We start from the raw sequence: 10,000 nt of genomic DNA on the forward strand, positions 1-10,000 counted from the left end.
TGAACGCATATCGCAGTCCATGCTGTTATGTACTTTAATTAATTTTATAGTGCTGCTTGGACTACATATGGTTGAGGGTTGTAAGACTATGCTAATAAAGTTGCTTATTATTATATATTTTTATAATGATATGCATATGGTATATTATTGGATATATTTATATATTCATAATATTAAATATAAAAGCAATTATCTCAAATATTTATAAAAGAAAAAATGAAGATATACAATTCTTTCTTTTTTCAATTCAAATAATACTGAGAAATGTCTAGCATAAAAAAAATTAAATTTTTTTTAACTAGAATTGTCTCTTATTTAAAGATGCGAAAATTGAAAATATATCAAATATATTGTTCTTCATAGAGATATATTGTTTATATATATATATACATTGCTTTATACAACCTCAACTCATATGGGACTACCCCCTGAATTTAAGCATATTAATTAGGGGAGGAAAAGAAACTAACAAGGATTTTCTTAGTAGCGGCGAGCGAAAAGAAATCAGTTCAGCACTAAGTCACTTTGTCTATATGGCAAATGTGAGATGCAGTGTATGGAGCGTCAATATTCTAGTATGAGAAATTAACGATTTAAGTCCTTCTTAAATGAGGCCATTTACCCATAGAGGGTGCCAGGCCCGTATAACGTTAATGATTACTAGATGATGTTTCCAAAGAGTCGTGTTGCTTGATAGTGCAGCACTAAGTGGGTGGTAAACTCCATCTAAAACTAAATATAACCATGAGACCGATAGTAAACAAGTACCGTGAGGGAAAGTTGAAAAGAACTCTGAATAGAGAGTTAAATAGTACGTGAAACTGCTTAGAGGTTAAGCCCGATGAACCTGAATATCCATTATGGAAAATTCATCATTAAAGTTATAATATTTAAATAATATTATAGAAATAGTGTGCATTTTTTCCATATAAGGACATTGTAATCTATTAACATATATAATTTATCATAAAATATGACTTATAGTTTATTCAAATTATTATGCTTGCATTTTAACATAGGATAAATGTCATTAATTTGATAAAGTGTTGATAGATTAATAAGAATACAGTGCGTTAATTTTTCGGAATTATATAATGGCATAATTATCATTGATTTTTGTGTTTATTATATGCACTTGTATGATTAACAATGCGAAAGATTCAGGATACCTTCGGGACCCGTCTTGAAACACGGACCAAGGAGTCTAACATATGTGCAAGTTATTGGGATATAAACCTAATAGCGTAATTAACTTGACTATTAATGGGATTAGTTTTTTAACTATTTTATAGTTAATTAACACAATCCCGGGGCGTTTCTATATAGTTATGTATAATAATATTTATATTATTTATACCTCTAACTGGAACGTACCTTGAGCAGATATGCTGTGACCCGAAAGATGGTGAACTATACTTGATCAGGTTGAAGTCAGGGGAAACCCTGATGGAAGACCGAAACAGTTCTGACGTGCAAATCGATTGTCAGAATTGAGTATAGGGGCGAAAGACCAATCGAACCATCTAGTAGCTGGTTCCTTCCGAAGTTTCCCTCAGGATAGCTGGTGCATTTTAATGTTATATAAAATAATCTTATCTGGTAAAGCGAATGATTAGAGGCCTTAGGGTCGAAACGATCTTAACCTATTCTCAAACTTTAAATGGGTAAGAACCTTAACTTTCTTGATATGAAGTTTAAGGTTATGATATAATGTGCCCAGTGGGCCACTTTTGGTAAGCAGAACTGGCGCTGTGGGATGAACCAAACGTAATGTTACGGTGCCCAAATTAACAACTCATGCAGAAACCATGAAAGGCGTTGGTTGCTTAAAACAGCAGGACGGTGATCATGGAAGTCGAAATCCGCTAAGGAGTGTGTAACAACTCACCTGCCGAAGCAACTAGCCCTTAAAATGGATGGCGCTTAAGTTGTATACCTATACATTACCGCTAAAGTAGATGATTTATATTACTTGTAATATAAATTTTGAAACTTTAGTGAGTAGGAAGGTACAATGGTATGCGTAGAAGTGTTTGGCGTAAGCCTGCATGGAGCTGCTATTGGTACAGATCTTGGTGGTAGTAGCAAATAATCGAATGAGACCTTGGAGGACTGAAGTGGAGAAGGGTTTCGTGTGAACAGTGGTTGATCACGAGTTAGTCGGTCCTAAGTTCAAGGCGAAAGCCGAAAATTTTCAAGTAAAAATAAATATTACAATTATTGTGAAAATTATATACTTGAATAATTTTGAACGAAAGGGAATACGGTTCCAATTCCGTAACCTGTTGAGTATCCGTTTGTTATTAAATATGGGCCTCGTGCTCATCCTGGCAACAGGAACGACCATAAAGAAGCCGTCGAGAGATATCGGAAGAGTTTTCTTTTCTGTTTTATAGTCGTACTACCATGGAAGTCTTTCGCAGAGAGATATGGTAGATGGGCTAGAAGAGCATGACATATACTGTTGTGTCGATATTTTCTCCTCGGACCTTGAAAATTTATGGTGGGGATACGCAAACTTCTCAACAGGCCGTACCAATATCCGCAGCTGGTCTCCAAGGTGAAGAGTCTCTAGTCGATAGAATAATGTAGGTAAGGGAAGTCGGCAAATTAGATCCGTAACTTCGGGATAAGGATTGGCTCTGAAGATTGAGATAGTCGGGCTTGATTGGGAAACAATAATATGGTTTATGTGCTCGTTCTGGGTAAATAGAGTTATAATCATTTATGGTTGTAACTTGTTCCCCGGATAGTTTAGTTACGTATCCAATTGTGGAACTTTCTTGCTAAAATTTTTAAGAATACTAGTTGGGTCAAACCAATTAGTTCTTATTAATTATAACGATTATCAATTAACAATCAATTCAGAACTGGCACGGACTTGGGGAATCCGACTGTCTAATTAAAACAAAGCATTGTGATGGCCCTAGCGGGTGTTGACACAATGTGATTTCTGCCCAGTGCTCTGAATGTCAAAGTGAAGAAATTCAAGTAAGCGCGGGTCAACGGCGGGAGTAACTATGACTCTCTTAAGGTAGCCAAATGCCTCGTCATCTAATTAGTGACGCGCATGAATGGATTAACGAGATTCCTTCTGTCCCTATCTACTATCTAGCGAAACCACAGCCAAGGGAACGGGCTTGGAATAATTAGCGGGGAAAGAAGACCCTTTTGAGCTTGACTCTAATCTGGCAGTGTAAGGAGACATAAGAGGTGTAGAATAAGTGGGAGATATTAGACTTCGGTTTGGTATCGACAATGAAATACCACTACTCTTATTGTTTCCTTACTTACTTGATTAAATGGAACGTGTATCATTTCCTAGCCATTATACGGATATATTTATTATATCTTATGGTATTGGGTTTTGATGCAAGCTTCTTGATCAAAGTATCACGAGTTTGTTATATAATCGCAAACAAATTCTTTAATGAGAGATGCATTCATGTATTATCGATTTGAAAATTTGGTATAACTCCAATTACTCAGGTATGATCCAATTCAAGGACATTGCCAGGTAGGGAGTTTGACTGGGGCGGTACATCTCTCAAATAATAACGGAGGTGTCCCAAGGCCAGCTCAGTGCGGACAGAAACCACACATAGAGCAAAAGGGCAAATGCTGACTTGATCTCGGTGTTCAGTACACACAGGGACAGCAAAAGCTCGGCCTATCGATCCTTTTGGTTTAAAGAGTTTTTAACAAGAGGTGTCAGAAAAGTTACCATAGGGATAACTGGCTTGTGGCGGCCAAGCGTTCATAGCGACGTCGCTTTTTGATCCTTCGATGTCGGCTCTTCCTATCATTGTGAAGCAAAATTCACCAAGCGTTGGATTGTTCACCCATGCAAGGGAACGTGAGCTGGGTTTAGACCGTCGTGAGACAGGTTAGTTTTACCCTACTAATGACAAAACGTTGTTGCGACAGCATTCCTGCGTAGTACGAGAGGAACCGCAGGTACGGACCAATGGCACAATACTTGTTCGAGCGAACAGTGGTATGACGCTACGTCCGTTGGATTATGCCTGAACGCCTCTAAGGTCGTATCCGTGCTGGACTGCAATGATAAATAAGGGGCAATTTGCATTGTATGGCTTCTAAACCATTTAAAGTTTATTATTTATATTTTAAACGACAATGGATGTGATGCCAATGTAATTTGTAACATAGTAAATTGGGAGGATCTTTGATCACCTGATGCCATGCTAGTTACATATGAAAACATTATTTAATACAATGACAAAGCCTAGAATCAATTGTAAACGACTTTTGTAACGGGCAAGGTGTTGTAAGTGGTTGAGCAGCTGCCATACTGCGATCCACTGAAGCTTATCCTTTGCTTGATGATTCGAAATATAAAAAAAATGTAAATATGCATGTGTAAATATGTATATTTAGTATAAAAAATCTTTATATGCTATATCTAAGAAAGCATATAAGGATTATCACGGGTTGTCCACGTTTCCCTACTAATTGTGGCCTACTAACTGTTTCGTCATCTTATTAGTGACGTGAAAAATGAAAATAATATTTTTCATTTATATTGTTATAAGTCTTAAACCTGAAAACGGCGGAAGTTGAATTACTTTCGTTTAGGTAGCCAAATGCCTCGTCATCTTATTAGTGACGTGAAAAATGAAAATAATATTTTTCATTTATATTGTTATAAGTCTTAAACCTTAAGACGGCGGGAGTTGAATTACTTTCGTTTAGGTAGCCAAATGCCTCGTCATCTTATTAGTGACGTGAAAAATGAAAATAATATTTTTCATTTATATTGTTATAAGTCTTAAACCTTATAACGGCGGAAGATGAATTACTTTCGTTTAGGTAGCCAAATGCCTCGTCATCTTATTAGTGACGTGAAAAATGAAAATAATATTTTTCATTTATATTGTTATAAGTCTTAAACTTTAAGACGGCGGGAGTTGAATTACTTTCGCATAGGTAGCCAAATGCCTCGTCATCTTATTAGTGACGCGCATGATTCAATTCAAGAGATTCCTTCTGTCCCTATTTAAAACCTCACGGATATTAAAAATATTAAACATATATTGTTATAAGTCTTAAACCTTAAGACGGCGGGAGTTGAATTACTTTCGCATAGGTAGCCAAATGCCTTGTCATCTTATTAGTGACGCGCATGATTCAATTCAAGAGATTCCTTCTGTCCCTATTTAAAACCTCACGGATATTAAAAATATTAAACATATATTGTTATAAGTCTTAAACCTTAAGACGGCGGGAGTTGAATTACTTTCGCATAGGTAGCCAAATGCCTCGTCATCTTATTAGTGACGCGCATGATTCAATTCAAGAGATTCCTTCTGTCCCTATTTAAAACCTCACGGATATTAAAAATATTAAACATATATTGTTATAAGTCTTAAACCTTAAGACGGCGGGAGTTGAATTACTTTCGCATAGGTAGCCAAATGCCTCGTCATCTTATTAGTGACGCGCATGATTCAATTCAAGAGATTCCTTCTGTCCCTATTTAAAAACTCACGAATATTAAAAATATTAAAAATATTTTCATATGGATATGCAATCGTATGGATATCCAAATATGTGTGGGAAAGTCGTACTTCCTATACGATAAATGACCGGATTGACGAAACCGTGTTCAAAAGGTATATAGGGTAGGTGGTGTTCGGCCTACCAATATAATATTAAAATAATATTATATTAAACAGAAGACTATTAATATATAAGCATATGGTTATGAATACATATGCATATAACATATGAAAATATATGACCTACCATATAATATATATATAATAAGGAAACATATGGATATGGAATATCCATATGCATAATACAATATGTTGATATATATAGGGTAGGTAATGAAGATATTAATATATAAGCATATGCTATGCATATAACATATATGAAAATATATGAATATAAAAAAATATATATGGATATGAAAATATTTATATGTATATGAAATATAGGTGATGAGGATAGCCTACCATATAATATATAATATAATAATTTAATTATATTATATTAAATATGGAAATATTAAAAATATATTAAAAATATTAAAAATATTTTCATATGGATATGCAATCGTATGGATATCCAAATATGTGTGGGAAAGTCATACTTCCCATACAATAAATGACCGGATTGACGAAACCGTGTTCAAAAAGGTATATAGGGTAGGTGGTGTTAGGCATACCAATATAATATTAAAATAATATTATATTAAACAGAAGACCGCCAGTATTAATATATGAGCATATGGTTATGAATACATATGCATATAACATATATGAAAATATATGAATATAAAAAAATATATATGGATATGAAAATATTTATATGTATATGAAATATATGGTAGGTGATGATGATAGCCTACCATATAATATATAATATAATAATTTAATTATATTATATTAAATATGGAAATATTAAAAATATATTAAAAATATTAAAAATATTTTCATATGGATATGCAATCGTATGGATATCCAAATATGTGTGGGAAAGTCATACTTCCCATACAATAAATGACCGGATTGACGAAACCGTGTTCAAAAAGGTATATAGGGTAGGTGGTGTTCGGCCTACCAATATAATATTAAAATAATATTATATTAAACAGAAGACCGCCAGTATTAATATATGAGCATATGGTTATGAATACATATGCATATAACATATATGAAAATATATGAATATAAAAAAATATATATGGATATGAAAATATTTATATGTATATGAAATATATGGTAGGTGATGGTGATAGCCTACCATATAATATATAATATAATAATTTAATTATATCATATTAACAAATAAAATATTAAAAATATATTAAAAATATTAAAAATATTTTCATATGGATATGCAATCGTATGGATATCCAAATATGTGTGGGAAAGTCATACTTCCCATACAATAAATGACCGGATTGACGAAACCGTGTTCAAAAAGGTATATAGGGTAGGTGGTGTTCGGCCTACCAATATAATATTAAAATAATATTATATTAAACAGAAGACCGCCAGTATTAATATATAAGCATATGGTTATGAATACATATGCATATAACATATATGAAAATATATGAATATAAAAAAATATATATGGATATGAAAATATTTATATGTATATGAAATATATGGTAGGTGATGGTGATAGCCTACCATATAATATATAATATAATAATTTAATTATATTATATTAAATATGGAAATATTAAAAATATATTAAAAATATTAAAAATATTTTCATATGGATATTAAATCGTATGGATATCCAAATATGTGTGGGAAAGTCATACTTCCCATACAATAAATGACCGGATTGACGAAACCGTGTTCAAAAAGGTATATAGGGTAGGTGGTGTTCGGCCTACCAATATAATATTAAAATAATATTATATTAAACAGAAGACCGCCAGTATTAATATATAAGCATATGGTTATGAATACATATGCATATAACATATATGAAAATATATGAATATAAAAAAATATATATGGATATGAAAATATTTATATGTATATGAAATATATGGTAGGTGATGGTGATAGCCTACCATATAATATATAATATAATAATTTAATTATATTATATTAAATATGGAAATATTAAAAATATATTAAAAATATTAAAAATATTTTCATATGGATATGCAATCGTATGGATATCCAAATATGTGTGGGAAAGTCATACTTCCCATACAATAAATGACCGGATTGACGAAACCGTGTTCAAAAAGGTATATAGGGTAGGTGGTGTTCAGCCTACCAATATAATATTAAAATAATATTATATTAAACAGAAGACCGCCAGTATTAATATATAAGCATATGGTTATGAATACATATGCATATAACATATATGAAAATATATGAATATAAAAAAATATATATGGATATGAAAATATTTATATGTATATGAAATATATGGTAGGTGATGGTGATAGCCTACCATATAATATATAATATAATAATTTAATTATATTATATTAAATATGGAAATATTAAAAATATATTAAAAATATTAAAAATATTTTCATATGGATATGCAATCGTATGGATATCCAAATATGTGTGGGAAAGTCATACTTCCCATACAATAAATGACCGGATTGACGAAACCGTGTTCAAAAAGGTATATAGGGTAGGTGGTGTTCAGCCTGCCAATATAATATTAAAATAATATTATATTAAACAGAAGACCGCCAGTATTAATATATAAGCATATGGTTATGAATACATATGCATATAACATATATGAAAATATATGAATATAAAAAAATATATATGGATATGAAAATATTTATATGTATATGAAATATATGGTAGGTGATGGTGATAGCCTACCATATAATATATAATATAATAATTTAATTATATTATATTAAATATGGAAATATTAAAAATATATTAAAAATATTAAAAATATTTTCATATGGATATGCAATCGTATGGATATCCAAATATGTGTGGGAAAGTCATACTTCCCATACAATAAATGACCGGATTGACGAAACCGTGTTCAAAAAGGTATATAGGGTAGGTGGTGTTCAGCCTACCAATATAATATTAAAATAATATTATATTAAACAGAAGACCGCCAGTATTAATATATGAGCATATGGTTATGAATACATATGCATATAACATATATGAAAATATATGAATATAAAAAAATATATATGGATATGAAAATATTTATATGTATATGAAATATATGGTAGGTGATGGGATAGCCTACCATATAATATATAATATAATAATTTAATTATATTATATTAAATATGGAAATATTAAAAATATATTAAAAATATTAAAAATATTTTCATATGGATATGCAATCGTATGGATATCCAAATATGTGTGGGAAAGTCATACTTCCCATACAATAAATGACCGGATTGACGAAACCGTGTTCAAAAAGGTATATAGGGTAGGTGGTGTTCGGCCTACCAATATAATATTAAAATAATATTATATTAAACAGAAGACCGCCAGTATTAATATATGAGCATATGGTTATGAATACATATGCATATAACATATATGAAAATATATGAATATAAAAAAATATATATGGATATGAAAATATTTATATGTATATGAAATATATGGTAGGTGATGGTGATAGCCTACCATATAATATATAATATAATAATTTAATTATATTATATTAAATATGGAAATATTAAAAATATATTAAAAATATTAAAAATATTTTCATATGGATATGCAATCGTATGGATATCCAAATATGTGTGGGAAAGTCATACTTCCCATACAATAAATGACCGGATTGACGAAACCGTGTTCAAAAAGGTATATAGGGTAGGTGGTGTTCGGCCTACCAATATAATATTAAAATAATATTATATTAAACAGAAGACCGCCAGTATTAATATATAAGCATATGGTTATGAATACATATGCATATAACATATATGAAAATATATGAATATAAAAAAATATATATGGATATGAAAATATTTATATGTATATGAAATATATGGTAGGTGATGGTGATAGCCTACCATATAATATATAATATAATAATTTAATTATATTATATTAAATATGGAAATATTAAAAATATATTAAAAATATTAAAAATATTTTCATATGGATATGCAATCGTATGGATATCCAAATATGTGTGGGAAAGTCATACTTCCCATACAATAAATGACCGGATTGACGAAACCGTGTTCAAAAAGGTATATAGGGTAGGTGGTGTTCAGCCTGCCAATATAATATTAAAATAATATTATATTAAACAGAAGACCGCCAGTATTAATATATGAGCATATGGTTATGAATACATATGCATATAACATATATGAAAATATATGAATATAAAAAAATATATATGGATATGAAAATATTTATATGTATATGAAATATATGGTAGGTGATGGGGATAGCCTACCATATAATATATAATATAATAATATTTATTATATTATAATAAATATGGAAATATTAAATTATTTTCATAT

The 10,000-nt window shown here is 30.5% G+C and overlaps 2 non-coding genes across 2 annotated transcripts in view; both read left to right on the forward strand.

Annotated features, from left to right (window-relative positions):
- The window catches only part of LOC138927175 (5.8S ribosomal RNA), a 179-nt gene extending 98 nt beyond the window's left edge, over positions 1-81 (forward strand). The window contains exon 1 of the ribosomal RNA XR_011443706.1: positions 1-81. This exon is cut by the window's left edge and continues 98 nt beyond it. This is a non-coding gene — a ribosomal RNA (5.8S ribosomal RNA).
- A 320-nt stretch (positions 82-401) lies between these two features.
- Positions 402-4,352, forward strand: LOC138927184 (large subunit ribosomal RNA). The gene has a single exon (XR_011443715.1). It is a non-coding gene; the product is annotated as a large subunit ribosomal RNA (ribosomal RNA).
- Positions 4,353-10,000: the final 5,648 nt, after the last annotated feature.

This window comes from Drosophila bipectinata, unplaced genomic scaffold, assembly GCF_030179905.1.
Source record: "Drosophila bipectinata strain 14024-0381.07 unplaced genomic scaffold, DbipHiC1v2 scaffold_180, whole genome shotgun sequence".
NCBI lineage: Eukaryota > Metazoa > Arthropoda > Insecta > Diptera > Drosophilidae > Drosophila > Drosophila bipectinata.